General features: G+C 43.8%; 1 pseudogene; it reads left to right on the top strand.

The window, feature by feature from the left end:
* The first annotated feature begins 987 nt into the window (after positions 1 to 987).
* Positions 988 to 20,776, top strand: part of LOC118643410 — a 51,038-nt pseudogene continuing 31,249 nt past the window's right edge.

Raw genomic sequence — 20,776 nt, 5'->3', positions numbered from 1 at the left:
AGGAGCACCATGTCAAAGCTTTCTTAATTTGGTCAGCTTCTGGCACTGATGGTGTTTTGGCTATAAAAAGGCATTTTCAAAAAATTTCACCTGCCAATCTATTAAAATGAAAGAGTAGTTTATTTATTTTTAAATTTTATTATTATTATTTATTTTATCTTCACCCGAGAACATTTTTCCATTTTTTGTTCAGATAGAGTGGGAGGGAGGGAGGGAGAGAAACATCGACCTGAAAGGGACACATCGAGTGGTTGCCACCCGCATGACCAACCAGGGCTGGGGACAATCTGCAATCCAGGTACTCGCCCTTAGCGGGAACTGAACCTGGGTCTCTCGGGACTGCAGGCTGACACTCTAACCACTGAGCTAAACTGGCAGTAATTTTATTTATTTATTTATTTTTAATCCTCACCCGAGGACATTTTTCCATTTTTTGTTCAGGTAGAGTGGGAGGGAGGGAGGAAGGGAGGGAGGGAGGGAGAGAGAGAGAGAGAGAAACATCAACGTGAAAGGGACACATCGAGTGGCTGCCACCCGCACGACCAACCAGGGCCAGGGACAAACTGCAACCGAGGTACATGCCCTTAGCGGGAACCAAACCTGGGTTTCTTGGGACCACAGGCCAATGCTCTAACTGCTAAGCCAAACCGGCCAGGGCTAATTTTAACATAACTTTATGCATCCTCTATTTTTCAAATACAAACAAAAGGTTTATTTAGAAAGTCACAGAGGTAGAAACGGAGTTAGAGAAAAAGCACCTGCCCTGGCCGGTGTGGCTCAGTGTGACCCAGAGGCTGTGGATGTGATTCTGGTAAAGGGCACATCCCTGGGTTCAGTTCCCAGTAGGGGGGCGTTTATGAGGCAGCTGCTTGGTATTTCTCTTTCTCATCAATGTTTTTTTTCTCTCTTTCTCTCCCCTTTTCTCTCTCTCTAAAATCAATAAGAACATTTTTTTTTTTTTAAAGAAAATGCAGACTTCCGGTCAAGATGGCGGCAGAGGTAAGTGCGGAATCGCGTCCTCTCACAATCACATGAAAGTTACAACTAAAGTACAGAACAACCATCATTCAGAACCTCCTGAAATTGAACTGAACGGCAGTCCTACGTCTACAGAATTAAAGCAGCAGCCACATCGAGACTGGTAGGAGAGGCGGAGGCAAACAGGCTGGTCCCACACCCACGTGTGGTGGATAAAAATCAGGAGTCCACCTCGGCTGGGAAGGTCCTTCCTGAGGACTGAGGGGTCCCCATCCCACACCAGGCACCCCACTCAGAGTTCCAGTTTCAGAAAGAGAATACCCATAACTTCTGGCTGGAAAAACCAGCGGGAACTGAGGCTCAGGGAGGTTGAGGCGGCTGGAGCCCCAGGCAGCTCCTCTTAAAGGGCCCACACACGGACTTATCAGACTCACTCCCTCTAAGTTTGGAGGGGAGGCAGCTCGAGGGGCACCAGAGACATACAGGGAAGAACTGAGCTGTTTGGTACTGGAGCAAGGGCTGGAGAGGGGCTTTCTCCAGGACAAACGTGCTGTCAGAGGCCTTGTTCCTTTAGTGAGCCCTTCCCTGGGGCGGCAGACAGCCACCATATCTGGGACTCCAGCAACCTGGCTCACACTGGTAGCCCCGCCCTGCTGACTCCCTGAGGTCCCGCCCCACCCCACCCAACTTTCAGGCCCACCCAAGTTGTTGCCAGTTGCTTTACCATAGGACTGGCCTGTCTTGGATCCTCCTTCACATTTTCCTAAATTCTTTCAAACAAGCAGCATCTGGTCTCAGCTAGCCCCATACTTCTTGTTAAGTAATATATAGAAACAAACACAGGGAGGCAGCCAAAATGAGGAGACAAAGAAACAGGTCTCAAATGAAAGAACAGAACAAAACCCCAGAAAAAGAACTAAGCAGCCCTGGCCGGTTTGGCTCAGCGGTTAGAGCGTCGGCCTGCGGTCCTGAGAGACCCGGGTTCAGTTCCCACTAAGGGCGCGTACCTCGGTTGCAGTTTGTCCCCGGCCCTGGTTGGGTCATGCGGGTGGCAGCCACTCGATGTGTCCCTTTCACATCGATGTTTCTCTCTCTCTCTCTCTCTGTTCCTCTCTCTCCCTCCCACTCTACCTGAACAAAGAATGGAAAAATGTCCTTGGGTGAGGATAAAAAAAAAAAAAAAAAGAACTAAGCAAAATGGAGATAAGCAACCTAACAGATGCTGAGTTCAAAATACTGCTTATAAGGATCCTCAACGAACACAGTGAGAACCTCAGCAAACTTAGTGAGGGCCTCAAGAGCATAAAAAAGGACCAGTCAGAAATGAAGGATGCACAGTCAGAAATGAAGGAGGCATTAACTGAAATAAAGAATAATTTACACAGATTCAATGGTAGAGTGGGTAAAGCCAAGAAGCAAACCATCGATTTGGAATACAAGGAAGCAAAAAATACCTAATCAGAACAGCAAAAAGAAACAAGAATCCAAAAAAATAAGGAGAGTGTAAGGAGCCTCTGGGACAACTTCAAGCATGCCAACATTTGTATCTTGGGGGTGCCAGAAGGAGAAGAGAGAGAACAAGAAATCGAAAACCAATGTGAAACAATAATGCCAGAAAACTTCCCTAACTTGGTGAAGGAAACAGACATACAAGTCCAGGAAGCACAGAGAGTCCCAAACAAGATGAACCCCAAGAGGCCCACACCAAGACACATCATCATCAAAATGCCAAAGGTTAAATACAAAGAGAGAATCTTAAAAGCAGCAAGAGAAAAGCATTTGGTTACCTACAAGGGAGCTCCCATAGACTGTCAGCTGATTTCTCAAAAGAGAGTTTCCCACACAAGGAAAAGCTAAAGGAGTTCATCACCACCAAACCATTATTATATGAAATGTTGAAGGGTCTTTTTGAAGAAAAAGATACAAATTATGAACAAACAAAATGGGAATGGATACATATCTATTGACAATTGAATCTACAAACACAATGAACAAGCAGAACAGAAACATTTTCATAGATACAGAGAACATTTTGTTGGTTGCCAGGTGGGAGGGGGGTTGGGGGAATGGGTGAAAAACCACTCCATGTGTCCCTTTCACATCGATGTTTCTCTCTCTCTCTTCCGCTCTCTCCCTCCCACTCTTCCTGAACAAAAAATGAAAAAATGTCCTCGGGTGAGGATGATAACAAACAAACAAAAAAAGAAGTACAAATTGGTTGCTAGACTGACAAACCTCAAAGGGAAGGGGGTTGGGGGTGGGAAGAAATTAAACAAAGAACTTATATGCACACAGACAACAGTGTGGGAAAAGGCAGGAGTGGGGCAGGAGGGGGCAGGAGTGGGGAGGAGGGGGTCAATGGGGGAAAAATGAGGAACATCTGTAATATATTCAACAATAAAGATTGAAAAAGAAAAGAAAATGCACCCTGGCCGGTTTGGCTCAGCGGTTAGAGTGTTGGCCTGCGGTCCAGAGAGACCTGGGTTCGGTTCCTGCTAAGGGCATGTACCTCGGTTGCAGTTTGTCCCCGGCCCTGGTTGGGTTGTGCAGGTGGCAGCCACTCGATGTGTCCCTTTCATGTCGATGTCTCTCTCTCTCTCCCTCCCACACTATCTGAACAAAATATCGGAAAAAAAAAAGAAAAGAAAATGCACGTGGGTGAAAGAAGGAGGGGAAGGTGCAGGCTCCATAGACTGAGCTGCCATCATGGAGAAATCTTAGATCTGTCTTGCTGGATGAACAAAGTTGGTCTGAAAAGACTGTGTTCCAACCTTGTGACATTCTGGAAATGACTACACTGTGGACACAGTAAAAGAAGCAGTGGCTGTTTGGGGTCAGGAGGGTGGGAGAGATGAATAGGTGGAGTACAGAAGCTTTTTAAAAATATTAAGATCCTCACCCCAGGATGTTTCTTTCTTTTATCTTCAGATAGAGTGGGAGGGGGAGAGAGAGAAAAACATCGATGTGAGAGAGACACATCAACTGGCTGCCTTCTGCACCACCCTGAGGGCTGGGGACCAGACTGAAACCGAGAATTGAACCTGCGACTCTGGTCTGCAGGCTGATGCTCTAACTACTGAGCCAAACTGGCCAGGCCTACTGAGGCTTTTTAAGGTAGTGAAAGTATTCTGCATGTTACTATAATGGCGGGTAGATGCCAATATACATTTGTAGAAACCCAAAGAATGTATGTACAACACCAAGAGTGAACCCTAATGTACTGTATCGACTCTGGGTCATTATGATGTGCCAGTGAAGTTCATCTGTTATAACAAATGTGTCACTCTAGCAGGGAATGTTGATAATGGGGGAGACTGTGCATGCAGAGGGCATATGGGAAATCTCTGCATTTCCCACTCAATTCTGTTGTTAACCTAAAGTTCCTCTAAAAACAAAATGGAAGATAAAAACCATATGATCATAGCTGAATAAATGCTGATAAAGCATTTGACAAAATCCAGCACCCATTTCTGATTAAAATGCTCAGCAATGTGGGAGGGATCATATTTCAACATAATAAAGGCCATATATGAAAAACCTACAGCCAACATCATACTCAATAGGCAACAACTAAAAGCATCCCCCTTCCACCACTCTTATTTAACATAGTACAGGAAGTCTTAGCCACAGCAATTAGACATGAAGAAAAAAGAAAAGGGATCCAAGTTGGAAAGGAAGAAGTGAAACTGTCATTATTTGCAGATGACATGATATTGTACATAGAAAACCTTAGAGACTCCATCAAAAATCTACTAGAGTTAATAAATGAATTTGGCAAAGTAGCAGGATACAAAATTAACATAAAAAAATCAGTGACATTCTTATACACCAATGATGAACTCACAGAAAAAGAAATGCAAATAAAAACTAAAAAAGCAATCCCATTTACTACCGCAGCAAAAAAAAATTAAGATACCTAAGAATAAACTTAACCAAAGAAGTAAAGGACTTCTTCATAGAAAACTACAGGTCATTGAACAACAACAACAAAAGAAAAAAAATAGAGGATGATATAAAAAAGTGGAAGCATATACCATGTTCATGGATTGGAAGAATTAACATCATTAAAATGTCCATACCCCCACCAAAATATCAATGACATATTTCACAAAACTAGAACAAACACTCCAAAAGTTCATATGGAACCAAAAAAGGCCCTGAATAGCCACAGAAATCTTGAAAAAGAAGAACAAAGTAAGAAGGATCACATTACCAAATATCAGGTTATACTACAAAGCCACTGTAATAAAAACAGGCTGGTATTGGCACAACAAACCCAGAAATTGACCCAAGACAATATGCTCAATTAATATTTGACAGAGGTGGTAAGAGTATACAATGAAGTAAAGACAGTCTCTTTAATAAATGGTGTTGAAAAAATTGGACAGCTACATTAAAAAAAAAGTGAAACTAGACCATCAACTTACACCATATACAAGAATAAACTCAAAATAAAATACTTAAATGTGACTCATAAATGCATAAAAATTCTAGAAGAAAATGTAGGCAACAAAATTTCAGACACCATACGCAGCAGAATTTTCACGGACACATCACCTAAGGCAACAAAAACAAAGGAAAAAAAAAAGAATACAAGGGACTACATCAAACTAAAAAGCTTCTGCACAGCAAAAGAAACAACCATCTAAATGGAAAGGGAACCCACTGTATGGGAGAACATCATTGCCAATGATACATCAGATAAGGGGTTAATTTCCGAAATATATAGAGTGCTCATACAACTCAACAAAAGGAAGACAAAGAACCTAATTAAAAAATGGGCAGAAGCCCTGGCCGGTTTGGCTCAGCAGTTAGAGCGTTGGCCTGCGGTTCAGAGAGACCCAGGTTTGGTTCTTGCTAAGGGCACATACCTCAGTTGCAGTTTGTCCCCGGCCCTGGTTGGGTTGTGCGGGAGGCAGCCACTCGATGTGTCCCTTTCACATCGATGTTTCTCTCTCTCTCTGTTCCTCTCTCTCCCTCCCACTCTATCTGAACAAAAAATGGAAAAATGTCCTTGGGTGAGGATAAAAAACAAAACAAAAAAACAAACAAAAAAATGGGCACAGGACCTAAATAGACACCTCTCCAAAAAGAACATACAAATGGCCAGGAGACATATGAAGAAATGCTCAACATCACTAATCATCAGAGAGATGCAAATTAAAACAACAATGAGGTATCACCTCACTCCTGCTAGAATGGCTGCCATCAACAAATCATCAAACAACAAGTGCTGGCGGAGAAGAAGGGACTCTAGTACACTGCTGGTGGGAATGCAGACTGGTGCAGCCACTATGGAAAACAGTATGGTGTTTCCTCAAAAAATTAAAAATTGAATTGCCATTTGACCTAGTGATTTCACTTCTAGGAATATATCCTAAGACGCCTGAAACACCAATCAGAAAGAATATATGTACCCCCATGTTCATAGCAGCACTATTTACAATCCCTAAGATGTGAAAACAACCCAAGTGTCCATCAATAGATGAGTGGATAAAAAAGGTGTGGTACATCAATGAAATACTATGCAGCTGTAAGAAAGAAAGATCTCTTATCCTTTGAGACAACATGGAGGGACCTCGAGAGTGTTATGCTAAGTACAATAAGCCAATCAGAGAAAGGCAAATATCACATGATCTAACTTATTTGTGGAATATAATGAACAGGGTGGGCTGATGAAAGAAATAGACCCAGAGACATAAAAAGGAGTATGGTTCAGGCTGACAAACCTCAGAATATGGGGCCGGGGGTGATGGATGAGATGAACCTAAGAACTTATATGCATGTATGCATAACCAATGGACATGGACAATAATGCTAGGGTTGTGGGGGGCAGGATGGGGAGGAGGGTGTCTAGGGGGGAAAAGGGAGAAACATCTGTAACAAAAATAAATTAATAAAAATAATTAAAAAGAAAGAAAACGGAGAGGATCAGGAGAGAGCGAAGAGAACTCAGAAAACGGAGAGAATCGGGCGAGACTGAAGAGAACTCAGACAATGGGAAAAACCGCCCTAGAAGCCTTACGAAGCCGGTACTACCTGATTGCTCGACTTCCATCCCTCTGTGCCTCAGTCTCCCAACGCTGTCTCCTCTGTGCTCAAAACAACGCCAGACAAGTCCCCACCGGGATGCCGGGATCCAGCGCTGCGGCCAAGCACCCTTTGAAGCTCTAGAGGTAGACTTCCCGGAAACAGGACCCAGGAGAGGAAATAAATATCTCCTGGTTTCCATCTGTACTTTCTCCGGCTGGGTTGAAGCTTACCCCACACGTACTGAAAAGGCAAGAGAAGTAACCAAAGTTCTACTGAGAGACATCATCCTGAGATACGAAATGCCATTGACTATAGGATCAGACAATGGCCCAGCCTTCACAGCAGAAATAGTACAGCAGGTAGCTAAAACTCGAGGCGTCCAGTGGAATTTGCACACGGCCTACAGGCCCCAGAGCTCAGGGAAAGTAGAACACATTAATTGGACCCTTAAGCAGACCGTGGCAAAACTATGTCAAGAAACCAACCCGCCCTAGACTGACTTACTACCCCTAGTTCTCCTGTGAGTACATTGTACCCCTTGGGCAAAGATAGGCTTCTCCCCTTTTGAAATCTTATACGGGAGACCTCCCCCACTGATTAAATTCAAAGGGGATATAAAAAACTGGAGAATTTGGAAATCCAAAAACAACTACAAGGACTAGAAGAAAACCATTCTTTTTTTTTTTTTTTTTTTTTATCCTCACCCAAGGATGCTTTTGCATTTATCTTCAGATAGAATGGGAGGGAGAGAGGGAGGAAGAGAGAGAGAGAAACCTCAATGTGAAAGAGACACATCGAGTGGTCCCCACCCACACGTCCCCAGCTGAGGTCAGGGACAAACTGCAACCAAGGTATGCACACTTAGCAGGAACTGAACCTGGGACTCTCCGGTTCATGGGCTGATGCTCTAACCACTGAGAAAAATCGGTCAGGGCTGGAAAAACAATTATTGAGGTACATGAGTGGGTAACTGATAAAATACCCATTTCCCTGGGAATAACTGTACACCCCACAGACCAGGGGACCAAGTCTGGATAAAAGACTGGAAAGGGCCTATTTAGTTGTACTGCCCACTCCCACAGCTCTCAGGGTTGCAGGTCTGACACCTGGATCCACCGCTCAGGGGTGAAGGCAGCTCACCTGCCACATGACAACCAACCAGCCTGGAGCGTGACCACCAGCCAGGACAATCCTCTGCAGGTCTCCCTTAAGAGGACAGCAAAACCTGCTGATCACTCTATGCCAAGTACCTGAGGACTCCGCCAGTAGACTTGATGGCCATCACCTGCTGGACCGATCCCAGCACTGGACTCTGTATCCTTAGTAGCCTTACAGGATCAAGTAGACTCCTTAGCAGCAGTAGTATTACAAAATAGAAGGGGTTAGACCTGCTGATTGCTGAAAAGGGAGGAATATGCCTCTACTTAAATGAGGAATTTTTCTTTTATGTTAATTAGTCAGAAATAGTTAGAGACATGGCCCAGCAGTTAAAGGAACAAATACTGGGTATCTTGGGGCCCCCATTAGCTGGTCCTCTCTTGATGCTTTTCATACTGTTCCAGTTTGGCTTTTGTATTTTCAACACGCTGACCTGTTTCATTTCCTCTCGCTTAGAAACAATAAAGCTCCAAATGATGCTTCAGACAAGGACCCCCAACTACTTACCTCTAAACTGTGAAGAACTCTAGTTGCTGCATCCCTCCCCTTCAATGTCCCTATTTCAGCAGGGAGCAGTCAGAGAGATGTCACCCCTCTTTCTCACGGGGCACTAAGGGAACTCCCTGTCCAAGATATTCTCTGTGGCTGGGAGCAGTTTGAGAATCAAGAGTGGGGGAGGGGGGATGAGAAGGCAAGCCAGGTGCAGCCCCTTGGGCAGTGCAGAGACCCCTCCCCCCTGGCTTTTATAATCCCCTTACATCTGCCATCCGCCTAAACTACAGAGGAACTAGAAAACCCCCAAACACCAGGAGGCTCATCATGTATAAAAGGGGGCTGAAACCCGGGCTGGGGCTCAGCCTGTGGAGGTGACTCAGCCGAGACAGCACCAGTGCGCATTCCACAGTCCTTTCTAATCCTCCCAGTGCGCGCAGGCTGTCTCTTCTGCCACGACCTGGGAAGACGTGAAGGCCATCAACAAGCGGACTGTGAGACCTGGGGAGCTGGCCGGCTCCTCAGTGATGAACACAGCAGTTTGGATTGCACACAGCTTGTGGGGAAACACCTCCCCCTCCCTTCATGCCGTGTTCTTCTCTGCTGTCTGTGCTCTGTAAAAGCTTGTGCTGGGAAGCCGGCCACCCCCAGTGTGCGCGTCTGCAGCTGAGTGGGATTCAGCGGTTACGCTTCACCGCGGCAGCCCGTGGGCGCAGCAGGAAAGGGCTGCCACCTGGGCTCACGGAGACTGATAAACCCACGTCCTTCACGGCTGTCCTCCCGGTTATTTCTTCAGAATCCAAAACACTGCCCCGAGGTTTTCTGAGACCTCAGCACCTGGCGTAACAATACATAATCCTAATGTGTGCACTCAGTTGTTCCTTACTTGGCCAAGAATTAGCCTCTGAGGGACTTGCAAACTTCTTTTCCCCACAATTAAGGCGTAGAATGACTCTACTAATTAAAAAGCTTGTCTCCGTGGGGCTCCGTGGGGTGAGGGGGAGGACTGGAGGGTGGCATCAGCTCTGGCAGGGGTGCTGGAAGCCAGCAGACAGCAGAGGGACTTGAACCCCAACAATTTGCTCACAAGATCTTACCCCACTTTATAATTACTGAAACTTTATAATACAACGTATTTTTCTTCTGGCCAGATTTTCTTCTGTTAATTATTTTGCTTTTCAGAATTTTCTAGTCTTCCTTATTTTAACAGGTGAAGTAAATATAGCAATTTCAATTTTTTAAAATATTGCTGAAATTTAAATCCATATCACAAGGAATGTACAAACAACTTTGGGAAATTGAGATCATTGTATATATTTTTTTATTCAAGAACATGATGTTACTTTGTTTATGTATTTATTATTTTATGTGGGAAGCATTTTATAATTCCATGCAGGTTCTGCATATTCCTGTGAAGGTTATTTCTAGGCATTCTGTCGGGTTTGTTGCTATGGTGTGTTCTCATTGATTATACACTTAAGTTACTGTTTGTATCCATAGAGATTATTTATTCATGTGTCTTATGCTTGACAACGTATCCTTGAAGGTCCTGTTGCGGAGATGACTCTGGGTCAGCAGAAACCCGTGTGTAAGAAGTGGGCAGGTCCTGTGAACTGGACAAAAGTCTGAATGTTTCTGATGCTCAGATGTTAAGTTCCTGTCGGGGAAGGATCAGTATAACTTTAAGGTTTATTTTGGTGGTAATTTAGAATGTCAACTATGTTTTTCAAACTTTCAAATTTGAAAACAACATGGCTTATGTTAAATATACAGTTTTCCGTAGAAAATCAAATTTCTAAAATGCCTGGGCAGTCTTTACTTTTGGATGATGTGTGATTAGTTGAACCGAATCTTATGATTATTTTGGAATGCATTATTTTAACGTAAGAAGTGTTCTGGGTTCCATCTTTGTATTCGGGTCTGCTGCAGGATCAGACATTTAGGGTCTGTGTCCAGGGTACTGGTCTGGCTCTGGCATCTGTCACCTAGGTCACTGGCTCCCATTCAACGCCAACAGGAGACCCCAAGTTGAATTGCAGTGAGGCAGCCCAGGTGAATTCCCTCTTATCCAGACAGCTCAGCTCTGCTGCCCTTCATGGTTTCTGGTCTGGTCCTGTCATTTCTACTGTTCTCTGCTCCTTGCAGACATCTTCATAGGTCTGTTTAATGCCGGAGGAAGGCAGGTCAGCACCAATTTATCCTTGAAGTGTGGACGGCATGAGAAGCCCCTGTGTAGAAATGGCTGCCAGGCTCTTGACCCCCTTTATCCACCAAAAGCCCTCCTTAGTAAGTATTTTCCTTTTCAGGATCCGCATGTTTGATGTCTGGCATGTGAGTGGCACAGGGTTTACTGTTGTAAGAGAGGAGAGACCTGGAGGTGAATTTTTAATGTATTGATTTTATTTATTTGCTTTTACTTTATTGATTTTAGAGAGAGAGAAAGGGAGGGAAAGAGAGAAACATCGATAAGAAAGAACATCAGTTAGCTGCCTCCTGCATTCCTCCCATCGGGGATCGGGCCCACAACCTGGGCATGTGCCCTGACCGGGAATCGAACCAGTGACCTCTTGGTGCCAGGTTGATGCTCAACCACTGAGCCACAGCAGCTGGGCTTACGGATTGATTTTAGAGACAGAGCAGTGGGGAGGGTGGAGAGAGAGACAGAGAAACATGAATTTGTTGTTTCACTTATTAATGCCCTCACTGGTTGATTCCTGTGTGTGTCCTGACTGGGGATCAAACCTGAAACCTTGGTGAATCAGGACGACACTCTAAGCAACTGAGTCACCCAGCTCGGGCTGAAGGCAAATTTTTAAATCTAAGCTCTGGCCCGTTTTTTAGGAGCAGAAAGAATGTCTGGGAAAGGAGGTGCTGGAGACCTGAAAGCAAAATTTCCATTCTGACTCAGGTCCATTGCATGAGGGGTGATGGATGTTTCAGTAAGGGGTGAGGAGAGAAGTCATTGTTGTAATTGGTGCTCTGTCACTTTAGGAGTCTGCTGGGGGCATTTCAAAGGTATGTTCTTGTGGCTGCCCAGAAACAATGCACAGAGCTTGGTTAAGGCAAAGATAAGCCTTCACTAAGGAATTTTTATGCATTGGGTTTGACTAACCTCCATGTCCTGTTTAATTCAGAATTTATTAAAAGATCAGCAAGTGGTTAATTTCCAGAGGACCACCTTTTTTAATCCTCATTGTACATTTTCCTTGGTCAGGAGTCTATTCAGATCTTTACCCATGTTTGGTTGTTTGTTTTAAGGTTCTTTGTGGATTTTGAGCAGAAATATTTGATCATATATATGTTTTGCAATGATTTTTTTTTTTTTTTTACCAGTTTGTGGCTTGTTTTTTGTTTTTGTTTTCTCTGAACAACTTCTATTACAGAGTAGTTTTTTTAAAAATTCTATTTATTTATTTATTTATTTATTTATTTTTGTTACAGATGTTTCTTCTTTTCACCCCATTGACACCCTCCTCCCCATCCCCCCCACCCCATCCCCGGCTTTGTTGTCCATGTCCATTGGTTATGCATACATGCATATACGTTCTGTGGTTTATCTCTTCCCACCCCCCAGTACCCCCTCTTCTGAGGGTTGTCAGTCTGTACCCTACTTCCATGTTTCTGGGTCTACCCTATTCCTCAGACTGTTATATTCATTATATTCCATATATAAGTGAGATCATGTGGTATTTGTCTTTTTCTGCTTGGCTTGTTTCACTTAGGATAATACTTTCTAGGTTCTTCCATGTCATCTCAAAGGATAAGAGATCCTTCTTTCTTCCATTGTGTATATGCACCACAGCTTTTTTATCCATTCGTTGGCTGATGGACACTTGGGCTGTTTCCAGATCTTAGCTATTGTAAATAGTGCTGCTATGAACATGGGGGTACATATATTCTTTCTGATTGGTGTTTCAGGATTCTTAGGGTATATTCCTAGAAGCAGGATCACTGGGTCAAATGGAAGTTCAATTTCTAATTTTTTGAGGTAACACCATATTGTTTTCCACAGTGGCTGCACCAGTCTGCATTCCCACCAGCAGTGTACTAGTGTCCCCTTTTCTCCACACCCTAGCGAACACTTGTTTGATGATTTGTTGATGGCGGCCATTCTGACAGGTGTGAGGTGATATCTCATTGTTGTTTTAATTTGCATCTCTCTGATGATTAGTGATGTTGAGCATTTCTTCATGTCTCTTGGCTATTTGTATGTCCTGTTTGGAGAGGTGTCTATTTAGTTCCTTTGCTCATTTTTTAATTGGGTTCTTTGTCTTCCTTTTGTTGAGTTGTATGAGTACTCTATATATTTTGGAAATTAACCCTTTATCTGATGTATCATTGACAATGATGGTCTCCCATACAGTAGGTTGCCTTTCCATTTTGATGGTTGTTTCTTTTGCTGTGCAGAAGCTTTTTAGTTTGATGTAGTCCCATGTGTTCATTTTTTTCTTTGTTTCTGTTGCTTTAGGTGATGTATCAGTGAAAATTCTGCTGGATATGATGTCTGAAATTTTGTTGCCTACAGTTTCTTCTAGAATTTTTATGGATTCATGGGTCACATTTAAGTCTTTTATCCATTTTGAGTTTATTTTTGTGTATGGTGTAAGTTGATGGTCTAGTTTCATTTTTTTTGCATGTAGCTGTCCAATTTTCCCAATGTCATTTATTAAAGAGGCTGTCTTTACTCCACTGTATGCTCTTGCCACTTTTGTCAAATATTAATTGAGCATATTGCCATGGGTCCATTTCTGGGTTCTCTATTCTGTTCCACTGGTCTATATGCCTGTTCTTGTGCCACTACCAGGCTGTTTTGATTACAGTCACTTTGTAGTATAACCTGAAATCTGGTATTGTGATCCCACCTACTTTGTCCTTCTTTTTCAAAATTGCTGTGGCTATTCAGGGTCTTTTTTCGTTCCATATGAACTTTTGAAGTATTTGTTCTAGTTCTGTGAAATATGTTGTTGGTATTCTGATGGGGATTGAATTGAATCTATAGATTGCTTTGGGTAATATGGACATTTTAATGATGTTAATTCTTCCAATCTATGAACAAGGTATGTGCTTCCACTTTTTTATATCTTCCTCTATTTCTTTTTTCAGTGTCCTGTAGTTTTCTGCAAATAGGTCTTTTGCTTCTTTGGTATATCTTAATTTTTTTGCCGTGATGGTAAATGGGATTGTTTTTTCAGTTTCTCTTTCTGTGAGTTCATTATTGGTGGATAAGAATGCCGTCGATTTCCTGATGTTAATTTTGTATCCTGCTACTTTGCCAAATTTATTTATTACGTCTAGTAGATTTTTGATGGAGTCTTTAGGGTTTTCTATGTATAATATCATGTCATCTGCAAATAATGACAGTTTCACTTCCTCCTTTCCAATTTGGATCCCTTTTATGCTTTCTTCCTGTCTGATTGCTGTGGCTAAGACTTCCAGTACTATGTTAAATAAGAGTGGCAAAAGTGGACATCACTGTCTTGTTCCTGTTATTAAGGGAAATGTTTTTAGTTTCTGCCCATTGAGTATGATATTGGCTGTAGGTCTTTCATATATGGCCTTTATTATGTTGAGATATGATCCCTCTATTCCCACATTGCTGAGCGTTTTTATCAGAAATGTATGCTGGATTTTGTTGAATGCTTTTTCAGCGTCTACTGATATGATCGTGTGGTTTTTATTTTTCATTTTGTTTATGTGGTGTGTCACATTTATTGATTTGTGAATATTGTACCAGCCTTGCATCCCTGGGATGAATCCCACTTGGTCATGGTGAATAATTTTTTTTGAGGTATGTGCTGGATCTGATTTGCTAGTATTTTGTTCAGGATTTTGGCATCTATGTTTATCAGGGATATTGGCCTGTAGTTTTCTTTTTTTGTAGTGTCTTTTGCTGGTTTTGGAATTAGAATTATGCTGGCCTTATGAAACAAGTTTGGAAGTCTTCCTTCTTCTTGCATGTTTTGAAATAGTTTGAGGAGAATGGGTGTTAGTTCTTTTTTGAATATTCAGTAAAACTCTCCCGTGAAGCCATCTGGGCCTGGGCTCTTGTTTGCTGGGAGAGTCTTGATTACCTCTTCAATTTCCTTAGTTGTTATTGGTCTGTTCAAGTTTTCTATCTCTTCCCTGTCCAGTTTTAGGAGACTGTATGTTTCTAGAAATTTGTCCATTTTGATTAGATTGTCGAATTTGTTGCCATATAATTGTTCATAGTAGCTGTTAATGATCTTTTGTGTTTCTGTGGTGCTGGTTGTTACTTCTCCTTTCATTTCTGATTTTGTGTATTTGGGTTCTCTCTCTTTGTTTCTTGGTGAGTCTAGCTAAGGGTCCATTAATCTTGTTTATCTTTTCAAGGAACCGGCTCTTTGTTTCATTGATCCTTTGAATTGTTTTTTTGGTCTCTATGTCATTTATTTCTGCTCTGATCTTTACTATTTCCTTCCTTCTACTTGCTCTGGGGTTTTCTTTTTGTTTGCTTCTAATTCTTTAAGTTGTGAGGTTAGACAGTCAATTAGAAATTTTTCTTGTTTCTTGAGGTAGGCCTGTAGTGCTATGAACTTGCCTCTCAGAACTGCTTTTGTTGCATCCCATAGATTTTGTGTTGTTGTGTGTTCATTTTCCTTGGTTTCCAGAAAGTTTTAAATTTCTTCCTTGATCTCCTCGGTAACCCATTCATTGTTTAATAACATGCTATTTAGCCTCCATGTGTTCAAATGACTTTGCATGTTTTTGTTGCAATTGATTTCTAGTTTCATGCCATTGTGATCTTCTTGAACTTGTAGAGTTTTAGTTTGTGTCCTATCATGTGGTCTATCTTTGAGAATGTCCCATGTGCACTTGAGAAGAATGTAAATTTTGCAGTTTTGGGGTGTAATTCTCTGTAGATATCTATTAAATCCATTTGATCTAGCGCTTTTGTTTAGAGTCTGTGTTTCCTTGCTAATTTTTTGTCTAGAGCCTCTATCCAGTGGTGTCAATGGGTTGTTGAAGAGCCCTGCTATGATTGTATTGCTATCGATTTCTCCTTTGAAGTCCTCCAGAAGATTTTAAATATATTTTGGTGCTCCTATATTGGGTGCATATATGTTTATCAAGGTTATATATTCCTGTTGGATAGATCCTTTCAATATTATGTAGTGGCCTTCTTTGTCTCTAGTTATGGTCTTTATTTTGAAATCTATTTTATCAGATATGAGTATTGCTACCCCAGCTGTTTTTTGCTTTCCATTTGCTTGGAAATTTTTTTCCATCCCTTCATTTTCAACCTACGTGAGTCTTTTGTTGTGAGGTGGGTCTCTTGTAAACAATATATATATGAATCATGCTTTTTTTTTTTTTTTTTATCCTCACCTGAGGACATTTTTCCATTTTTGTTCAGATAGAGTGGGAGAGGAGGGGAGAGAGAGAGAGAGAGAGAGAGAGAGAGAGAGAGAGAGAGAAACATCGACGTGAAAGGGACACATCGAGTGGTCGCCACCCACACGCCCTGTCGGGGACAAACTGCAACCGAGGCACGTGCCCCCAGCAGGAACCGAACCCAGGTCTCTCCAGACCGCAGGCCAACGCTCTAACCGCTGAGCCAAACTGGCCAGGGCCATGCTTTCTTGTTCAATCAGCTACTCTGTGTCTTTTTATCAGAGCATTCAGTCCATTTACATTTAAGGTGATTATTGATATGTACTTATTTATTGCCATTTTCTCTTCTACTAATTATAGCAGTCCTTTTAACATTTCTTGCAGTGCTGGTTTGGTGCTAATGTTTTCCCTTAACCTTTCTTTTTGTCTGTAAAGCTCTTTATTTGACCTTCTATTTTGAATGACATCCTTGCTGGGTAGAGTAGTCTTGGATTCAGATCCTTGTTTTTCATGGCCTTGATTACTTCATGCCATTCCCTTCTGGCCTGCAGTGTTTCCTGCGAGAAGTTAGCTGAGAGCCATATGGGGTTTTCTTTGTAGGTAACCTGTTGCTTATCTCTTGCTGATTTTAGGATTCTCTCTTTGTCTTGAATTTTTGGCATTTTAATTACTTTGTGTCTTGGTGTGGGCCTATTTGGGTTCTTCTTACTTGGGTCTCTCTGTGTTTCTTAAACTTGAATGCCTTCTTCCTTCACCAAATTAGGGAAGTTTTCTGTCACTATTTCTTTGAATATATTTTCTAACCCTTGCTCATTTTCTTCTTCTTTGGGGACTCCTATGATGCGAATATTATTATGTTTCCAGTTGTCCCACAGTTCTCTTAAGCTGTCTTCCTGTTTTTAAATATTTTTTTCCTTTTGGTTTTCTGATTGGTTGATTTTTTCTACCCTGTCTTCTAATTCACTGATCCGCTCATCAGCTTCCTCTACTCTCCTGTTTAGGCTATCCAATGTGTTCTTTGTTTCTGATATGTCATTCTTGATCTCTTCTTGGTGGTTTTTAATATCCAATTGGTTGATTTTCAGCATCTCTATGTCCTTACTCATGCTGTTGAGCTTTCTCAAGATCATGGCTCTAAATTCTAGCTCTGTTAACTTGCCTAACTTCTCCACATTGATCTCACCTTTGGTGGAGGTCTCTTGTTCTTTCATTCAGCTTTTGTTTCTGTGTTTCACCATTTTGGCTCTCACAGTGGGCTTTAGAGCCTGCCAAGTTTTCCCTGTGGGTGTTGGTGTTCTGCTGTTTGTGGCTCCTTCTCCTGGGTTTAGATGAGAAATGGTGAAAGAGGGAGGAACCACATTAAACACCACTGTCAAGTCTTACTTTCCTGGTTAGAGTTGCTAGCCCAGGAATGGTACTGTTATCCTTTAGCTTTTTGCCTGAAGGCTAGCAGTCCAGGTTACTTGAAGAGTTTTGGGTTGTCAGTTGATTGAAAAACTCCCTCAGATGCTCAGCATAGGATTTCCTGAGGGTGGGGCAGATGCTGATTGTTAGTTATCCTCAATTTGCATTTCAATGGCCCATAGGGTGGGGTTGAATCTCCAAGGGAGGGGCCATTGCCTCATCCCAGAGCCCTGGGAAGAAGCAAAATGGCCACCATCCTGCGTGGCTGCAACTCAGCAAAAGCTCTCTGAGCGCCCTCCAAATCCCGAGTGTCCCCACACAGTTCCAGTCCAGTCTGCCCTCCCTCTGCTGGAGCCAAGGTGAGTGACTGTGGCTATTTTAGCCTCTGTCCCGGCTCTGCGCTGTGGAGCCACTTGAGAGTTTAACCCGAGGGTGCTGCTCACAGCTAAGGCTCCCGGCCCCCATCTCGCACCTTCGCAATCCTACCAGGATCCAATCAGTGTCCCTGGTTATATGGTCCTTGCAAGCTGCTTTTCTGTTGCTTTTTCCTGTCAATTTGTCTGTATTTTAGTTGTAATTCCAGTTTGGTCCTGGGAGACGGTGAATTCTGTGTAGCTTCCATTCACTTCGTCACCATTTTGGAATCTCGTTTTTAATTTTATAAAGTCTACAATGTTAAAAAATTTTTACAATATGTTTTTATTGATTTTGTTAGAGAGAGAGAGGAAGGAAGAAAGAGATAGAAACATTGATGTGAGAGAGAAATATTGATCAGCTGCCTCCTGCACCCCCCCACTGGGGATTGAACCCATAACCTGGGCATGTGCCCTGACTGGGAATCGAACCCAGACTTCTCAGTCCATGGGATAACCTTCAGTCTACTGAGCCACACCCACTAGGCTGTCTTGTGCTTGATTTCATCTCCTGATGTTTTGTACAATAAGGTTTTATGGTTACGTATGTTTGAAGTTTAGAGGTTCAGGGCTTCACAGGTTAGGGCTGTGGGTTTTAGGGGTTAGGTGTAGTTTTGGGGTTAGGGTCTTGGGTCCCTTTCTGGAGTCCTATGAACAGTGTGAGGGTCAGGGGCCTGTGGTTCAGCTCCTGTGTCTGAACAGGTGTCCGGTGTCCAGCACCCACTTAGGGATCTTTGATCCTAATGACACATGAGAGTTCCAACTCCAGTGTCCGTGGCTCTGGTGGAACTGTATTTGGCTCTTTGTCTGCTGTCCGGATTCTGGTCAGGTGGCTGGTTTCCTGGATTCGTGTGGGGTCCATGTGCAGGTACGTCACCAGGGTCTGATGTGCAGTGTCTGTGTCAGTCAGTCTCTGGCACCTGGTGTGTGGTGTTCATGGTCCAGAGTCTGGCTGTGGGTCTGAGGTTTAGCTTTTGATTTGGGTCTTCTGTGTGGACCGGGGTCTTTGTGGACTGGGGTCTGTGTCTGGGGAATCAAGTCTGCCTTTGGTATCTGGTGTCTGTTAACTGATGGTCATTCTCTTCAACTGAACACCAACTGGAGTCCTTAAGCTGGGGTGTGGTAAGGAAGGCAAGGAGCTAATAGTGATATAGCACGGCTGTGATACAGCGAGGCTGCGAGAAGCTCAGTGTTGTTTCAGGGGAACCATGAAGCTGCACCTGTGAGAACAGCTCAGTGTTGCTTCTTCCTCATTCTGAGGCATCACGGCTTTGAAGGGGCCCTGGGGTGAGGCTGTCCTGGGAGAATTCCCTTTCGGGCTACACAGCTCAGGTCTGCTCTGCTCTAGTCCATGTGGTCTGCTCTGGTCCTGTCATTTCTTTTTTTTCCAGTCTAGATGTTTTTATCGGTTGGTTCATTTTGGGGGACGTTTGCAGGTCACTCCCTGAATTGCGGGATGAGAAGCCCCTGTGTGGAAATGGATATGAGTCCCAGTGTTTTAAAATTAGAGTCCAGTTATCCACCAGGAGCCCTTCCTGGTAGGTATGTCTTTTCTTAGCATCCACATATCTGTTGTCCACCATGTGAGTTGCACAGGGAGCCCTGGGGTGAGGAACGAGGAGAGAGCTGGAGGTGGACTTTCTATCCTGGCTCCAACCCGCTATTGAGGAGAAGAGGGGTGTCTGGGGAAGAATGTAGGAGATGTGGGGGCAAATTTTCATTCTGGCTTGAGTTCTGCACTTGAGGGGTAGAGCGGGTGTTTGGCTAAGGGGCAAGGAGAGAAGCGGAGGTGAATTTGCAGTTCAGCTTCATGCAGAGTGTGAGAGGCAGAGGGGTTGTTTGGATAAGGGGTTCAGAGAGACCTGGAGATGAATTATTTATTTCTTCTCCACACAGCTTTTGAGGGAGTCGTGGGTAAACGGGCAAGGAGAGACCTCCTTGCTTCAGCCAGGGTATGAAGAGCACAGTGGCTCTGGGAATAACTGGGCAGGAAAGACCTTGAGCAGAGCTCTGCACCCTGAGTGTAGCCAGCTTGTGTGGTTAGAGCAGTTGCCTGGCAAAGGGAGAAAAGCCCAGAGCTGAATTTCCATCCTGCGTAGGCAGGAGGTGATGGGCAGGAGGGTGTGTGGATTGAGGAAAAGGCCCAAGGACATGAGGGGCCAGTGGACACACTGAGGGGAACTGTAAATCCTGACTCCAGCCCAGCATGTAGTGGGCAGCTGGGGAACAGGTGAGGGGTGACCTGGAGCCATTTTCTTCCTGGCTCCACCAAGTAGGTGATGGGCAGACGGTGTCCTGAGGTACAGGGTGAGGAGGGACCTGGGTGTGATTTTTACCTCCTGGTCTAGACTCTGTGTGTGAGGTAGAGGGGTTCCCTGGGGTACGGGGCGAGTTCCAGCAGGGGTTTGAGAATCAGAGGGGTGCCTGGGGTACGGGGTGCACTCAGCCAGCTGGAGTTCAGTGGCACTTTCTCTAGGTCATGTTCAAGTCAACGTTTCTTCAGGACCAGTTTCCTGGGAGAGCCCCTGGGGTCTGGTGGGACCACTTTTTGTGATCACCTCCTCGGGATAAGATCCAGCACTGCACTGCTTCCAAGTAGGCAAAGTAATGGAACAGAATAGACGGTGTAGTAATAGACCCAGGTCCATAGGTGAGTTCCGTATGATAAAGATGTCTCCTCAGGTCATTAGAGAAAATGCGCTTTATATAATAAATGTGGTTGGGATGTGAGACAAGCAGCAGGTCACAGATAACAGTCCAGTGGCCGCCCTTTCCTGAGTGCAGAGGCTGGGCCAGTGGGAGCGGAGGGGTGGGGTCAGGATGGAGGGTGGAGCTGGGCTGGAAGGCAGGGGCGTGGCCTGAGTGCAGAGGCGGGGCCAGTGGGAGCAGAGGGGCGGGGTCAGGATGGAGGGTGGAGCTGGGCTGGAAGGCAGGGGCGTGGCCTG

The sequence above is a fragment of the Molossus molossus genome, unplaced genomic scaffold (genome assembly GCF_014108415.1).
Source record: "Molossus molossus isolate mMolMol1 unplaced genomic scaffold, mMolMol1.p scaffold_m16_p_35, whole genome shotgun sequence".
NCBI lineage: Eukaryota > Metazoa > Chordata > Mammalia > Chiroptera > Molossidae > Molossus > Molossus molossus.
Note: the sequence above shows the minus strand (reverse complement) of the source record. Positions and strands in the feature narration are given on the sequence as shown.